We start from the raw sequence: 19,446 nt of genomic DNA on the forward strand, positions 1-19,446 counted from the left end.
CTGTGACATAATCGTTATTAATCTGATAAATATGAACAATTAAAAAAAGTCAAAGAAATATTTCAATAAAGTAATTTAAAACTTTAAAATACAAAAAAAGATAAAAAAATACACAAACATAGCAAATAAACCTATTTGTTACAAACAAACCGCATACTACACATAAATAAATACAAGTTACTATGTTTAAGTTGTAAAAAATTGCTGACCAGCTCCTACACTATAATCGAATATAAAACTATTATAAAATGTACGTTGGGTTACTAAAATTTGATGAATACTATAAAAAATTAAAAGAAGCTTATTTTATTTTCTAAAAGGTGACAATATTGATTTCGTCAGAAAGGGACAAGGCCAGGGTACCTCTTACGCGATAGAAAGAGAGCGCACATGTAGGCAAATATAATTGTAGGCACCTAGCACTGCGCGGTTGGAATTTGAACTTTATAGTATCGTATCATGAGTTGTTATTTTTTTAAATGGGTTTTCACGAGTGGGAATTCTGTTGATACTACTCAATGATGAAATACTCAAACGAGATATGTTACTACCGCGCGCTTTGTGAAGCTTCAAATACGGCCCAATTGGGCCGTCTGTTGTTTAGTCTCACAGATTACTAGTATATAATATATTAGCGTGTATCGAAAATGTACCAATTATGACCCGAAAGCAAACAAAACACATGGAATCTCTTACCACATGTCTTGATTGCAATAAATACCTCGATTATTTACATTTTCAATTATTTTTTCGAACAATCTAGAAAAAATCGAATTTTCGTCATATCTCAGGCGAAGAAAGAGACAGCGATACGATTCGACGTTTAAAAATAGAACTCTTTTACGTAAATGGTTTTTCGTATCTTTTGTTTCACTCATCTGTCAAATTTGTCAATGTCTGCAATTTTGAATTTGAAAATTGTTCGGAAGAGATTTAAGCCGGAAAATAACAGTATATATTATGTCTATGGAAAATAGTATGGACTTAACATATCTGTATAAAGTACAATATCATTGATACCACTAATATATGGATGCAGATGGATGCTGTTAAACGTTCGTGTGTCATCCCACACAGGACTAGTTTTGAGTAATCGGCGTTTTAAGTTTTTTTGGAATAATCTTTATTTTCTGCTAATTTTAAACAAAAAAATATTATTGTGGGGTAAGTTTTTTTTTTTTTTTTTTTGTTGAAATACGTAGATTATGATTATGAAAAAACATTTTAATTTTTCATCCAGTTTTAAGATCTAGTTATTTATTTTTCTATCCTTTATTTTACTGATGTAGTTGTAGTTTGTAGTCATAATTATTTATTGTTTATATCACTGCAATGATATGTTGTGAAGTCACTCTTTGGCCCCTGCAGAATAGGTCAGTGCAGTGGGCTTGCTTGCTGGGTATAGCTGAGCTGGGGCCAATTTTGACATCACATAACATATACCTTATTACTTATTAGTTATAATCATGTTATAATAATTTAAGTTAAGTCCTTTTTACTTTTTTTTATTTTATTTATCTGGTGCCTTACTCCCGAAACTGGCCTTGTACCATGAAACTGTTTTGAGACTCAAACAATCGTACGAAAATGTTGCGTCCTACTCTAACAAACGTGAAATGACGTTGTTAGAGCAGGACGCGACATTCTCGTCCGATTGTTTGAGTCTCAAAACGGTTTCGTAGTAGGCCTACTGATATCGATTTCGATTTTCGATTTCAACGGTTTTTTTAAATTTTTAGACATATTTTAGATGTCTAAAGTGTCAAAAAACCGTTGAAATCGAAAATCGAAATCGATATCAGTTTCGGGAGTAAGGCACCTGGGGGCTTACTCCCGAAACTGATATCGATTTCGATTTTCGATTTCAAAGGTTTTTGACACTTTAGACATGCTTTATACATCTAAAATAGCGCACGATCGTGCTGCGGATCGGTTTGAAACTAATTCAACCTCAATGGATTTTGCTATTCCTGACAGCTATACTAGCGCACGATCGGGATGTGGCTCAATTTGGAACTAATCAGCATCGAAACATTCGCCAAATCGAAATCTTAGGTGCTCGCGAGAAACAAAATTGTCTGAGAATCGAATTTCAGATCGTTTACAAACATCAAATTTCACCAAAATTGGTCCAAATAAAAACTTAACTTTTGATGTCTACAAAATATATTAGAATATGTATAGGTACTTATGACAATGTTAAGTGTAACTACAAAAGAGAATTTACATATTTGTTTAATGTGAAGATGTTCCTTAACGAAAATAACCATTTTAAACCCACTAAAGTAGAAAATGAGCACATCCATCTAATGTTTCTAAAGAACTGTATTTTTATGGTATGACGAAAAAACACAAACATTAAGTACATAATATTTCATATTTTTCGTAACCTTCTAATAATTTTAAATAACAATACAACATTGCCATAACGACGTTGACAAGACGCCATGTCAACATCTCGATTTTGATACGATTTTGTTCCGGAATTCCAACGCGTTACCAGAGTAGACAGAATTATAGAGTATGCCGACTTAGAACCATAGCTTAGAACTGATGTTGAAATTTTTAAATTTGACGTATTATGACGAAAATCGTTGCTAGGGTTGTTAAATTGTTACCTACGAATTTAAAACTATGACATATTCGCTGAAAGTGTTCCTCTTTGGTCGTATTGTTGTTTATGTTTTGGCACATGCGATTAAAATTGTCAGAATCCAATTTTGAAATCTTTATTTTAAATATTTAAAAATAAATTATATCAGCCAGCGAGGCCGAGGCACATTCCATTTATAATCCTAGTGAAACCCGACGAATTTGACAGATATTGAAACCTGCCCGTCTCTTTGCAGTCGAACTACTGGTCGTTATGTCTATTGTGGCGTTACAATGACATCAAAAACGAAATCGAAATCAGACTCGTATCAAGTTGATATCACTTTCGGGAGTAAGGCTTGATTTGTTCTTTCAATACAAAAAGTGCTTTAATTTTAACTAAATGTTATAAAATAATTTTGTCACGCCCAAACCGCTGAACCGATTCTTCTGAAATTTGGTATGGAGATACTTTAAGTCCCGGGAAAGGACATAGGGTCCTTTTTATTCCAAAAAAAAGTACGGTTTTCAGGCATTAAATAAAAATATGATTTCAGCTTTAAATACCGCTACCGGCTTCGTGGATTTCGATGATACTTGGTATACAAATACGTTATGTCTCGGGAAAGGACATAGGATACTAATTTACATCCGGGAAAAAGGTACGGTACCCGTATGATAAACAAAAATGATTTGCGCCTACTTGCGTAACTGGCCTGGTTTCATTGAAACCAGAGTGCTCTTGTGTATTGCACAAACACTTGGGCACTATAAAATTACTCCTGCGTAACTGGCCTGGTTTCATTGAAACCAGAGTGCTCTTGTGTATTGTGCATACACTTGGGCACTATAAAAAATACTCCTGCGTACCTGGCCTGGTTTCATTGAAACCAGAGTGCTCTTATGTATTGCGCACACACTTAGGCACTATAAAATTACTTCTGCGTAACTGGCCTGGTTTCATTAAACCCAGAGTGCTCTTGTGTATTGCGCACACACTTGGGCACTATAAAATTACTCCTGCGTAACTGGCCTGGTTTCATTAAAACCAGAGTGCTCTTGTGTATTGCGCATACACTTGGGCACTATAAAAATTACTCCTGCGTACCTGGCCTGGTTTCATTGAACCCGGAGTGCTCTTGTGTATTGCGCACACACTTGGGCACTATGATATTACTCCTGCATAACTGGCCTGGTTTTGGTGGCCACCGCCACCGAAACCGGTGTGGGAGTTTTTATATATTATAATTACGAGCATTGGACATTGGGCATAATTATTAAAATACTCGTTAGTCTAATTAAATTATTTTTAATTTTGCATTTATGTGAAATATTATCACAAAGGACATTAATGCTATGTAATAAGCCCTAAGCAATATTGTATTAACCATTTTTATACGTTTTCTCTTAAAACTGGATGTAAAATTAAAATGTTTTTTCATAATCATAATCTACGCATTTCAACAAAAAAAGATACCCCACAAAAATATTTTTTTGCTTAAAATAAGCTGAAAATAAAGATTATTCCAAACAAACTTAAAACGCCGATTACTCAAAACTAGTCCGATGTGGGATGGCACACGAACGTCCATCTGCATCCATATATTAGTAGTATCAACAGAATTCCCACTCGTGAAACCCGTTTAAAATTAACAAAAAATTAAAACCGACTTCGAAGGTAAACACAATAATAATATGAACTAAAAAGTATTAAATAACTAACTCTTACTCTTTATTAGTGCCTTTTTCAGAATTCGTCTAAAAAGTTCATATTATTATTGTATTTACCTTGGAAGTCGGTTTAAATTTTTTGTTAAAAATAATTATTTCACTCTTTTCAGTTATCTACAAGATAAGGCTTTATGCATAAATAACCTTATACGTGGGAGAGCCATGCTTCGGCACGAATGGGCCGGCTCGACCGGATAAATACCACGTTCACACAGAAAACCGGCGTGAAACAGCGCTTGCGCTGTGTTTCGCCGAGTGAGTGAGTTTACCGGAGGCCCAATCCCCTAACCCCTACCCTATTCCCTTCCCTACCCTCAACTATTCCCTTCCCTTACCTACCCTCCCCTATTACCCTATTTCCTCTTAAAAGGTCAGCAACGAACTTGCAGCTCTTCTGATGCTGCGAGTGTCCATGGGCGATGGAAGTTGCTTTCCATCAGGTGACCCGTTTGCTCATTTGCCCCCTTATTTCATAAAAAAAAAAAAAAAAAAAACCACTACGAATGTTAACTATTCACATTATGTTACTGTAAGCGAAATTGTGGTAAATGCTTGCAGTTATTTAAGCGATGTTGCAATTTAAAAACTTCTTTAAAGGTTCAGGAGTTCTGTTCAGTGCCTTTGGACCAAGAGACACCTTCGTCACAGACGTAAAAAATTTTTACGTCCGTGACCTTCGTATGAACTTTCTCTTATTCGTAACATATGTTTAAGTTACTAGAAACAACATTTTAACTACTATGAGTCTTTTGATAAATTTCAAGGATTTCCCTTGATTGCTCATAGATCCCATCATCAGCTCACCACTTTCGTAATTATATCCTATACAACAACACAAGAATTTTGAAAATCGGTCCACAAACAGCGAAATAATCATCAAAAACATCTGCTTCGATGCAAAATATCACGAAAAGCATCAATAATTGGGTCATAATGTGATGACCCATGGCATAATTATGATTTTGATGATGATGATCAAAAAAATTGATGTGTTGGATTATGCTTTCAGTTGTTTAAACAACGCCGAAATCTCCGAACCTGTATCTATAAGGATTCAAAAGTTCTGTTGGGTACCTTCGGATCCAGGGTATAACCTGGTGCGAAATCTTACTTTTTGGCATTTACCTCGAATGCTTCAGAAAAAATTAAAATCACTATATGTTTCCATACAAATTTCAAGGAGTTCCCTCGATTCCTCCAGGATCCCATCATCAGATCACCACTTTTGTAAACATGGTACCAAATTCGAGTTAAACCCTATACATTACAAAAAGAACTTTGAAAATCGGATCACAAACGGCGGAGTAATCGTTGAACATACATAAAAAATATATCCACAGGCGAACGTCTAGACTCCTCCTGTTTGGAAGTCGGTTCAAAATAATTGTAATAAAAATATTATGATATTTTATAATATGTATTTAATCTAAGAATAAAATATAATATACTATGTGTGTTGTTTACTTTCAACGTTTACTTTCAATGTAAGGACTGATTTACCAGATAGATTTTACCTGAGTAATAAATAAGTAACTTTATAATGTGTTAAGTGTATATTATTTACCCCTATAAGAACCTCATGTCATAACATATCCGACGATTGAAAAATCATTCCAAAAGAAAATGTGTATCTACTTTTCAATCGTCACCTTTTTTTGCCAATTAAAATTTATGATACCTAATTTGAAATACAAATCTGTCAAAGTTGCATATTATTTATTTCTTATAGAAACTCAGGTAAAATAACTCGAACGGACTAAACTATCGATAGCAAAATACTATACTATCGATAGTAAAATATACATCACTAGCACACGCACACATTGACAGATCGAAAATGGTCACGCATTTTCGAGTTGTCAGGTGGTCTATACGACAGTATTATATATTAACGGCCGTTCCCAATATTTTATATATCTCTGGTTTTGCCCTACTAGAGATAGGAATAGCTCACAATTGACATAAAATATATGTCTCTAATGTCTAATGTGAGCTATTCCTATCTCTAGTAGGGCAAAACCAGAGATAGGTCAAATATTGGGAATGGCCGTTAGTCTATGCATATAAGGAAAGCAACTTCCGTCGCCCATGGACACTCGCAGCGTCAGAAGAGCTGCAGGTGTGTTGCCGGCCTTTTAAGGGGTAATAGGGGAGGGTAGGGAAGGGAATAGGGGAGGGTAGGGACGGGAATAGGGGAAGGTAGGGAAAGGAAAAGGGTAGGGGATTGGGCCTCCGGTTAACTCACTCACTCGGCGAAACACAGCGGAAACACTGTTTCACGCCGGTTTTCTGTGAGGACGTGGTATTTCTCCGGTTGAGCCGGCCCATTCGTGCCGAAGCATGGCTCTCCCACGTCAAATGTGTAGTATGCGGTTTGTTTGTAACAAATTGGTTTATTTGCTATGTTTGTGTATTTTTTTTATCTTTTTTTGTATTTTAAAGTCTTCAATTACTTTATTGAAATATTACTTTGACTTTTTTTAATTGTTCATATTTATCAGATTAATAACGATTATGTCACAGCGGTTAAATCAGTACGTAGATATTATATGCGACAAAAAAATCTTCGCTCGCTTGTGAGTCCCTTGTGATCTCCCCTTTAAAGGCGTACTTACAGTTCGATACCTAAACGCGCGAGTGGGACAGGCCTGACATTACTTAATTTTTTTTATCCTACTTGTGATTCTTATAAAAAATTTTTGGAACGAAGTTTTATTATTTAATTAATGTAGGTAATGTACCTGCCGAGTAGGTCTACCTACGTTACGTTATGTTCTAACATAACGTAATAATCGGCCAAGTGCAAATCGGACTCGAGCACGAAGGGTTCCATACCGTTATAGAGCAAAAATAGGCCAAAAACTGTGTTTTCTTTGAATGGGATTAATTTTTTATTTTATATTAAGTACCTATTATTTGTATTAAATATTAAAGTAAGTACACAATATTATAATTATAATAAACTAGCTGTTGCCCGCGACTTCATCCGCGTGGACTTCAGTTTATAGCGCGCGATGTCAACAAAATTGGTGTCAAAAGCTTTTATAAAAAAACCCTGGTACCCCTTAAATCAATACAGCTGTGCAGTGTGCACACAATAAGTATTTCATTTTTTTATATTAAACTGTATATTTTATGCCAAATTTTAAAGCTTATTTAGCCCTCCAATTACACAACTTTACCCATAAACTATTTATCATTGATAGATTTAAGGTTACGTCACTGCACAGATAAAGTACTGAGTTATTTAATACCGTAGAATAGATATAACAATCGAAAAAAATCGAAACTTAAATGTAAGATGATACCACGTCTTATAGAAAGACTTTTGAGCAAGTGTCAGCGCGATGTAGAAGACGCACGGCGCCATCTATTATGAATTGTTGGAACTAACTTAATTTGAACAAATTTATGCATTTTCACCCCCTTACAACCCTTTTTTCCAGTAAAAAAGTAGCCTATGTCCTTTCTCAGGCTTTAGACTATCTGTATACAAAATTTCATTACAATCGGTTCGGAAGTTTTGGCGTTTGGCGTGAAAGCGAGACTGACAGACAGACAGACAGACAGACAGACAGACAGAGATACTTTCGCATTTATAATATTAGTATAGATTATGTGCACACTGCATAGCTGTTTTTGGGTATTTTGATTAATTAAGGGCCGCGCTACACCGGAATGGAGCTGCCATGCGAGGCGAGCACTTTCAGCGCTGCCATTCCGGTGTAGCGCGGCCCTAAGAGGGGTACCACCAGGGTTTTAAAAAGTTTTTAAATTTGACACAAATTTTGTTGACACCGCGCGCTATAAACTAAAGTCCACGCAGACGATATCGCGGGCAACAGCTAGTTATGAATAAAAACAATATTATATAGTAAAGTAGGTATGATTAGTTCTGTTACAATAATAAAGTAAAAAATAAAACGCCATCTGTTTTCATATATTAGAATTAAAATGTTGATTGCATTGATATATTTTCTGGATGGAATATAGGCCAACACGGTACACTCGAACTCCTTTATTTTAGAGCGCCTTCTGTTGTCAACTTGTCACATATATTAGAAATGCAGTAGGAGTTCTATAAGATAAGATAGATTGATTATTATTATACCAAGTGATTATATTATTAAACATAATATTCTAACGTATTAAAAACTATAAACAAAAACATACTAACTAATAAGTATGATTAGTTCTATGTTACAATAAAGTAAAAATAAAACGCCATCTGTTGAATCGTATTAGAACTAAAATGTTCATTCCATCGATATATTTCTGGATTTTTTATAATATTATACATAAAATATATTTAAGATTTTTGAAATTTTATTTTAATACACATCCAAGACCCAGCAACATTGAAAACTTTTTGTTCCGCCTGTGGGACTCGAACCCAGGACCCCCGGGATGAGCGCTGGCCACGCGCAATGCGAATTCATTTTCATCGATATTTTCATGGAAATAAGATATTTTCCCACATCAAAATGTAGCCTATGTCCTTTCTCAGACTCTAGAATAACTGTATACAAAATTTCATTGCAATCGGTTCAGTAGTTTTGGCGTGAAAGCAAGACAGACAGACAGACAGACAGAGATACTTTCGCATTTATAATATTAGTATGGATAGTATGGATTAGAAATGCAGTAGGAGTTCTACATAAGATAAGATAGATTGATTATTATTATACCAAGTGATAATATTATGAAACATAATATTCTAACGTATTAAAAACTATAAACAAAAACATACTAACTAATAAGTATGATTAGTTCTATGTTACAATAAAGTAAAAATAAAACGCCATCTGCTGAATCGTATTAGAACTAAAATGTTCATTCCATCGATATGTTTCTGGATTTTTTATAATATTATACATAAAATATGTTTAAGATTTTTGAAATTTTATTTTAATACACATCCAAGACCCAGGAACATTGAAAACTTTTTGTTCCGCCTGCGGGACTCGAACCCTCCTGGTTGCGCGTGGCCAGCGCTCATCCCGGGGGTCCTCCCCCGGGATGAGCGCTGGCCACGCGCAATGCGAATTCATTTTCATCGATATTTTCATGGAAATAAGATATTTTCCCACATCAAAATGTAGCCTATGTCCTTTCTCAGACTCTAGAATAACTGTATACAAAATTTCATTGCAATCGGTTCAGTAGTTTTGGCGTGAAAGCAAGACAGACAGACAGAGATACTTTCGCATTTATAATATTAGTATGGATAGTATGGATTAGAAATGCAGTAGGAGTTCTACATAAGATAAGATAGATTGATTATTATTATACCAAGTGATAATATTATTAAACATAATATTCTAACGTATTAAAAACTATAAACAAAAACATACTAACTAATAAGTATGATTAGTTCTATGTTACAATAAAGTAAAAATAAAACGCCATCTGTTGAATCGTATTAGAACTAAAATGTTCATTCCATCGATATATTTCTGGATTTTTTATAATATTATACATAAAATATATTTAAGATTTTTGAAATTTTATTTTAATACACATCCAAGACCCAGCAACATTGAAAACTTTTTGTTCCGCCTGTGGGACTCGAACCCAGGACCCCCGGGATGAGCGCTGGCCACGCGCAATGCGAATTCATTTTCATCGATATTTTCATGGAAATAAGATATTTTCCCACATCAAAATGTAGCCTATGTCCTTTCTCAGACTCTAGAATAACTGTATACAAAATTTCATTGCAATCGGTTCAGTAGTTTTGGCGTGAAAGTCCTCTTCCCCTCTCACCGTGGATCAGTTCGGACGTGTACAAAATCAGTGCAGTATTTGTTGGGATTTTCTAAAATTAAATAATTTGAAACATTAAAATCATAACGAAATAATAGGAGTTCATAAAACAAGAGAAGATTAGCTGCTCCGCTGTGACGGTGAACTATCAAGACAGTGCTGCGATCCTGGTACTACGGGGCGGAATCGAACAAACCCCAAACAGGTGCGCCATATTTGCTTAATGCAGCCATATTAATGCAAAACAATAGCGCGCGTACGCAAGCCACGCCTTCTAAGCAGACATCTTTAAGCCGACTCCACCCCCCTCGTCTGATTTGTCAGTCAAATATCTGACTACCCGCATATAAGTCAATATTTCTGACATCAAGGCATATCATAGATTTTCATCTTTAAGACAAGCAAAATAAGGATTATAACTGATGAAGAAATAATTACCTTTATATTGGGCTATTTAATGGCACATAGAGAATAGAGATCATTCTTGTTTTTTCGTTGCTATATAATACAAACTAATTACAAAAGAAGATGAGCGAATCTCAGAAAGACTCTAATACGGAAACAATGAGTGTCGGTACAATCTCTCCTAATTTGAACACTCAAAACAAGAGAAAGCGTAAAGGCTCCCCGAATACTACGAATACATCTTACAGTAATATTAAAATCGAAGACGAAATTAAAGAACTGAGAGATTGCTTAAATAATATTACCTCGTTGCAAAAGCAGGAATTTAAAAACCTTAACGCGACATTAAAAGAAATAAAGCAGGAGTACAAAGAAATATCAAAATCTATTAACTTTCTAATGGAGCGTCATGAAGAACTTAATAAAAAGATAGAAAAATTACAAACTGGAATGAAAGAGAATACTAACTACATAACAATTATGGAAGATAAAATTGAGTCACTACAACGAGCCAGCATTAAGGGAAAATTTGAAATCAAAGGTGTGCCTAGACAAGACAAAGAAGACACTGATAAACTCCTCAGCATGGTGACAAGCTTGTCTCAAAATATCGAATGCAGTATTACTAAAGAGGACATCAAAGACATTTATAGAGTAAAAGGAAAATCTAAGGACTCAGTTACACCTATCATTGTTGAAACTTATCCTATTCTCAAAGCTAAAATGTTACAACAGTCAAAGCAATTCAATAAGAAACACTCATCTAAGCTCTGCGCTCAACACTTAGGGCTAAGCGAACAGGCACAAATGCCGATATACGTATGAGAACATCTGACAGCAAGAGCTTCGAGACTATTTTTTCTAGCAAGAGATTTAGTAAAATCAAAGATCTACAAATATTGCTGGACTAATTATGGTAAGGTGTACATCAAACATAACGACAATTCACCAGTCATCAATATCTCCAGCGAAGCCCAGATTCACAAACTGAGCCAATTAACATGACTAAGTGGCCATAACATTACGAAGAAATCGTCATTAGCTAATAATATTCTTGCATGCCAATTTGCCTTCTTTTTACTTTTATGTTTACATGTTACACATTTTAAAATTACTATAAAAAAGTTTTTTATACATAATGCTAATAATCTTGCATGTCACTTTGTTTTAAAATCTATTTCAATTAACTCAAAATATACTTACAATTATAAAAATTTTAACAAATTCATACATGTAACAACCTTACACACTACAATATGTTTTGTCATATTACCTCAAATTTTTCACGTCGTTTTATATTTTAGTACCATACAATTTAACATAGAGTTCACTCACAAAATCATCATCACACATAATGTAACTCTAGCTGGACTGCCCGACAGCAAAACAGATGTTATAACTAATTCCTTATTTCAATATGGCAAATTTATGTAAAACTTTAAATGAAATAGATGTATGTAGCTTTACTAGAACTGTTCGGTGTAACACAGAAGACTTACATAGTCACTTAACGAGCACACAAAATCTAACAATTGTTTCACAAAACATTAGAAGCATTTATCGCAACATTGATGGGTTAATGGCTGAACTTGCAAAACTAGGATTCGGACCTGACATAATTATCTTAACAGAATGCTGGCTTTCTAAGGACAAACCGGTAATAAATATTTGTAATTACAAACCGTTTTCTACCAGTGTTCACAACAACCAGAATGACGGTGTTGTGGCTTTTGTTAAAGAAGGAATTCAAGTTAACTTTCAACAAATTTTCTTAAAAAATGCAACGTGTCTGCAAATAACTCTTCCTGATACTGTTGTTCTCGGAATATATCGATCCCCATCTTTTACTTGCACAAAAGAATTTGTGGAATCCTTAAACAAATACTTAGAAACCATAAAATCATATAAAAACATTGTGATCACTGGAGATATAAATATTAATTTAATTACATCTGAAAATTCATATGACGTTATAACTGCAAGTGATGGAATTGAATATCTTAATATGCTCAGTACACATGGTCTATTTCCTGGGCATATATTACCTACTCGAGGTGTAAACTGTCTTGACCATTTCATGGTTAAAACAGAATTAAGATCTAAATCCGTTCTAACAGCCGTTCTAAACTCTTCTGTAACAGATCACGCAATGATATTCCTTTCGTTATCTAATTTTAAATATAAGTTAAGCTGCCAGAAAACTAAAACTATAATAGACTTCGAAGGAGCAGTTAAGAGTGTACAAGACAGCCAGTTACTTGACTTGACTTTGTCTAATGACGCTAACTATATTGCAGAAGACCTTATATCTGGTTTATGCGAAATCGTCAAACAACATACCAAATTGGTTAACATAAGGAAACGTGACAGAACAATAAAGCCATGGATGACACAAGGCCTATTACGTTGTTTGCGTAACAGAGATAAATTAGCACAACAACTAAAATCTGCACCGGAAGATGAAATTTTGAAAATAACATTTAAAAGGTATAGAAACTATTGTAATAATTTAATCCGAAAACTTAAAAGAGACTATGAAAAAGGAATTTTAACTGCATCTACTAACGACCCTAAGAAACTTTGGAACAATATAAAAACCATAACAATGACAAAAAGAAATAAAAACGACTGCTCTGATCTGCTACATATTGATCACACACCTTTAGATTCTGTAAATAAAGTAAACAGATATTTTGCCACCATAGGAACACAACTAGCACAAGAATGTCTCAACAAACGAAATCCGGCTCATGATGACCTTAATCTCTCTGGTCCCTCTTCTCACACTTCTTCTTTTGTTTTATTGGAAACCGATGAATCGGAAGTCAATTCTATTATAAATAGTTTAAAATCTAACAGTAGTCCTGGTTGGGATTTTATACCAACAAAATTAATTAAAATGGCTAAAACCGAACTCGTCCCTGTAATTACTCACTTGGCCAATATGTGCTTCAAAGAAGGCGTTTTCCCTGCAGTACTTAAAAAGTCGATTATTACTCCTATATTTAAAAACGGAACAACAACTGAAACAAGCAATTACAGACCCATATCTGTACTACCTGTTATTGCAAAAATAATTGAGAAACTTATAAATAGTCGCATAATTGATTATTTAACCAAATTTAAATTGATCTCAAAAAATCAGTTCGGTTTCACAAAGGGTAAATCGACAGAAGATGCAATTACTCTGTTAACCTCCACCATAACTGACCATCTCGACAAGGGAAGAAAATGCTTGTCAGTCTTTTTAGATCTTAAAAAGGCTTTTGACACAGTCTCAATATCCATTCTAATAAAAAAGCTAGAAAACATAGGTATCAGAGAAAAAGCCCTAGATCTTTTAAAAAGCTACTTGAAGCAAAGGACTCAATCAGTTAAAATTGGAGCCTATATTAGCGACGATCACGACATCTCCTACGGTGTGCCTCAGGGAAGCGTTCTTGGACCAACGCTTTTCCTGATTTACATAAATGACCTCTGTAAACTCAAACTTAATGGTGCCACGATAGTGTCCTATGCAGACGACACGGCCTTGGTTTTTTCGGGTACAACTTGGGATGCTGCTCAGGTAGCTGCAGAATCAGGTCTAAGAAAGGTTGCTCTGTGGCTGGAATCCAATCTGCTTACCCTGAATATATCAAAAATTAATTACCTATGTTTTTCTATCACTAACCGTACCTCGCCTGGTGATACTTTCAAAATCCAGCTCCATACTTGTAGTGCTACAAAATCATGCAATTGCCCCACTCTTCAACGATTAAGTGTCACCAAGTATTTAGGGTTAAAAATTGACTATAAGCTTACCTGGTCCTCGCAGATTGAAGCGTTAGTTGGTAGGCTAGGAAAACTGAAATGGGTTTTTAAGACACTAAGAGATATCGCCTCTGAAAAATTATTAAACCAGCTTTATGTCTCACTAGCACAATCAGTCATATCATATTGCATACCGGTCTGGGGCGGAGCTTGTAAAACTAAAATTATCGACGTTGAGCGAACACAGAGATCCCTTATAAAAATAATGTACAGATTACCCTATAAGTTTCCTACAAATGAACTCTATAACATGAGTCAGCTGTTATCTATCAGAAAATTATACATACTCACCACGGTTACCAAACTACGTAAGACCTTACCTGTGCAACCAAATGATGTAACCAAAAGAAGAACTGCCATCATCAATTACAAAACATGTAAAACGCATTTTGCTTCTATACAGTTTGAAATTCAGTCTGTAAGATTATACAATCGTATAAATAAATTCCTTAACATACATATTCTAAGCCACATAGAGTCTAAGAACCGTATCACGGAATGGCTTAAGTCCTTACCTTATGAAGAAACTGAATGCCTTCTTTACATAACTAAATAGGATGCACACACACACACACACACACACACACACACACACACACACACACACACACACACACACACACACACACACACACACACACACACACACACACACACACACACACACACACACACACACACACACATGCCTACTAACAACAATTAATGTAGTAAACTATAAAGAATAATTATTAATTATTAGTATATATCTATGTAACAAGTATTGAACTGATGTAAGCTGTTTAAATATTTTGCTAAGGAAGAGCGGAGATTTCTGGCACAAGTCTCTACTTAATAGAAATCTCCACCAATGTTTTTGTAACGCTGTATTGTTTGTGAATAAATAAATTTATTTATTATTATTATTAAAAAAAAAAAAAAAAATAAGTATGATTAGTTCTATGTTACAATAAAGTAAAAATAAAACGCCATCTGCTGAATCGTATTAGAACTAAAATGTTCATTCCATCGATATGTTTCTGGATTTTTTATAATATTATACATAAAATATGTTTAAGATTTTTGAAATTTTATTTTAATACACAGCCAAGACCCAGGAACATTGAAAACTTTTTGTTCCGCCTGCGGGACTCGAACCCAGGACCCCCGGGATGAGCGCTGGCCACGCGCAATGCGAATTCATTTTCATCGATATTTTCATGGAAATAAGATATTTTCCCACATCAAAATGTAGCCTATGTCCTTTCTCAGACTCTAGAATAACTGTATACAAAATTTCATTGCAATCGGTTCAGTAGTTTTGGCGTGAAAGCAAGACAGACAGACAGACAGACAGAGATACTTTCGCATTTATAATATTAGTATGGATAGTATGGATCAGAAATGCAGTAGGAGTTCTACATAAGATAAGATAGATTGATTATTATTATACCAAGTGATAATATTATTAAACATAATATTCTAACGTATTAAAAACTATAAACAAAAACATACTAACTAATAAGTATGATTAGTTCTATGTTACAATAAAGTAAAAATAAAACGCCATCTGTTGAATCGTATTAGAACTAAAATGTTCATTCCATCGATATATTTCTGGATTTTTTATAATATTATACATAAAATATATTTAAGATTTTTAAAATTTTATTTTAATACACATCCAAGACCCAGCAACATTGAAAACTTTTTGTTCCGCCTGTGGGACTCGAACCCAGGACCCCCGGGATGAGCGCTGGCCACGCGCAATGCGAATTCATTTTCATCGATATTTTCATGGAAATAAGATATTTTCCCACATCAAAATGTAGCCTATGTCCTTTCTCAGACTCTAGAATAACTGTATACAAAATTTCATTGCAATCGGTTCAGTAGTTTTGGCGTGAAAGCAAGACAGACAGACAGACAGACAGAGATACTTTCGCATTTATAATATTAGTATGGATAGTATGGATCAGAAATGCAGTAGGAGTTCTACATAAGATAAGATAGATTGATTATTATTATACCAAGTGATAATATTATTAAACATAATATTCTAACGTATTAAAAACTATAAACAAAAACATACTAACTAATAAGTATGATTAGTTCTATGTTACAATAAAGTAAAAATAAAACGCCATCTGCTGAATCGTATTAGAACTAAAATGTTCATTCCATCGATATATTTCTGGATTTTTTTATAATATTATACATAAAATATGTTTAAGATTTTTGAAATTTTATTTTAATACACATCCAAGACCCAGGAACATTGAAAACTTTTTGTTCCGCCTGCGGGACTCAAACCCAGGACCCCCGGGATGAGCGCTGGCCATGCGCAATGCGAATTCATTTTCATCGATATTTTCATGGAAATAAGATATTTTCCCATATCAAAATGTAGCCTATGTCCTTTCTCAGACTCTAGAATAACTGTATACAAAATTACATTGCAATCGGTTCAGTAGTTTTGGCGTGAAAGCAAGACAGACAGACAGACAGACAGAGATACTTTCGCATTTATAATATTAGTATGGATAGTATGGATTAGAAATGCAGTAGGAGTTCTACATAAGATAAGATAGATTGATTATTATTATACCAAGTGATAATATTATTAAACATAATATTCTAACGTATTAAAAACTATAAACAAAAACATACTAACTAATAAGTATGATTAGTTCTATGTTACAATAAAGTAAAAATAAAACGCCATCTGCTGAATCGTATTAGAACTAAAATGTTCATTCCATTGATATATTTCTGGATTTTTTATAATATTATACATAAAATATGTTTAAGATTTTTGAAATTTTATTTTAATACACATCCAAGACCCAGGAACATTGAAAACTTTTTGTTCCGCCTGCGGGACTCGAACCCAGGACCCCCGGGATGAGCGCTGGCCACGCGCAATGCGAATTCATTTTCATCGATATTTTCATGGAAATAAAATATTTTCCCACATCAAAATGTAGCCTATGTCCTTTCTCAGACTCTAGAATAACTGTATACAAAATTTCATTGCAATCGGTTCAGTAGTTTTGGCGTGAAAGCAAGACAGACAGACAGACAGAGAGAGATACTTTCGCATTTATAATATTAGTATGGATAGTATGGATTAGAAATGCAGTAGGAGTTCTACATAAGATAAGATAGATTGATTATTATTATACCAAGTGATAATATTATTAAACATAATATTCTAACGTATTAAAAACTATAAACAAAAACATACTAACTAATAAGTATGATTAGTTCTATGTTACAATAAAGTAAAAATAAAACGCCATCTGCTGAATTGTATTAGAACTAAAATGTTCATTCCATCGATATATTTCTGGATTTTTTATAATATTATACATAAAATATGTTTAAGATTTTTGAAATTTTATTTTAATACACATCCAAGACCCAGGAACATTGAAAACTTTTTGTTCCGCCTGCGGGACTCGAACCCAGGACCCCCGGGATGAGCGCTGGCCACGCGCAATGCGAATTCATTTTCATCGATATTTTCATGGAAATAAAATATTTTCCCACATCAAAATGTAGCCTATGTCCTTTCTCAGACTCTAGAATAACTGTATACAAAATTTCATTGCAATCGGTTCAGTAGTTTTGGCGTGAAAGCAAGACAGACAGACAGACAGACAAAGATACTTTCGCATTTATAATATTAGTATGGATTTAACGCCATTGAAGGTCAAACAAATGTTAAACGTATTTGTTCAAAAATATAAGTAACTAATGGGTATTTTTTCGTTTATATACAGAAAAACGATCACTGACCTTATTCCTCGAAATGTTTTTGTAATGAGCAAATTAAAAAAAAAATGGACGATCCCCATTCGCAGTCCTGCACGGCGGACTGCAAAGTAGGATAGTGAATGGGCCACTTTAAACTTGTAAACCATAGATGCCATAGAGTATAGAACTTGACATTTGACCGTTTGACATTTTAGACTAGTGAAGTTAAAATTTAATCGATATAATGATAGTCGATATGACTTTATCGAAATGTGTCAGACACGTTTTAGTAGTTAGTACTCACTATCGATATTACTCGATAGTTTAACTCCAAATCGAGTAAAAATTATCTTCCGGACCGCAAAACTCTCAACTCGAAGGCTCGCATCGAGCCGGCTCGATGAAATTAAATAAATCTAATTTCCATCGAATTTACTTGACGCGAACCGTCGAACAGTTTGCTAAATGTTTTTTTCTTAGATTGATTTGAAAGGATTTACTTTGATGGGATGATTTCTAATTTCTTCACTTTTTTGACAGACTATAGCCACTTGTCTATTTTTCTCTCCTTAGGTGAACAGACATCTTTTGGCTCGAAAAGTTCGGTGAATACTGAACGGCGCGCGTCACTTGATCACAGAATACAAATTACTCACGGAGCACTTGATAGAGTAAATGCTGAATGTGTGGACGAAATCCGTTTTTTGCCATTTGGCTACGGAATCCTAAAAAGTGGGTTTTACTCTAAAGTCTAAGTGATTGCTCGATCGAGTAAAACCATAGATGAGTACTTAATCTTGAGAAATTTTTAATTTTACGCCATAAAACATGTAAAATACAACATGGTCTGATTATAAATTTTTCACAGAATCTACTTTTTACTATTTAATTAACGTTTACTTTTATAAATAAAATTATCTGCATTGGTAGAAGTTTGCATTTATTTAGAGTCAAAGTAGTAAAAAAATAATGAAGAGCCCACACTCCACTCGTATAATCTTATACTTATATATAAAATTCTGATGTCACAATGATAGTTACCGTACTCCTCCGAAACGGCTTTAGGTACTGATTTTTACCAAATTTTATTAACACCTACTCATGAACAGGGCTTCAAATACCGGTATTTTTTCATAACGTTATTGCTTCAAGGGCATAGATAACAGTATGAAAATTTACTCGATACTAAAAATAACGGTAAAAATTGGAATTAATATCGGTAAATGTTATAACGGTAAATAGGATTTATAACGGTAAATATATGTTATTTTATAACGTTACCTTTTGTAAAATAAGTACTTAATTTAATCAGTCAATTCAGTATGCAGTATGCACAAAATTAAACTAGACGACGTGTCTGGTGACCAGTAGGTATATATTATAGGAAAAATGACGTCTAAT

This window comes from Aricia agestis, chromosome 4 (genome assembly GCF_905147365.1).
Source record: "Aricia agestis chromosome 4, ilAriAges1.1, whole genome shotgun sequence".
NCBI lineage: Eukaryota > Metazoa > Arthropoda > Insecta > Lepidoptera > Lycaenidae > Aricia > Aricia agestis.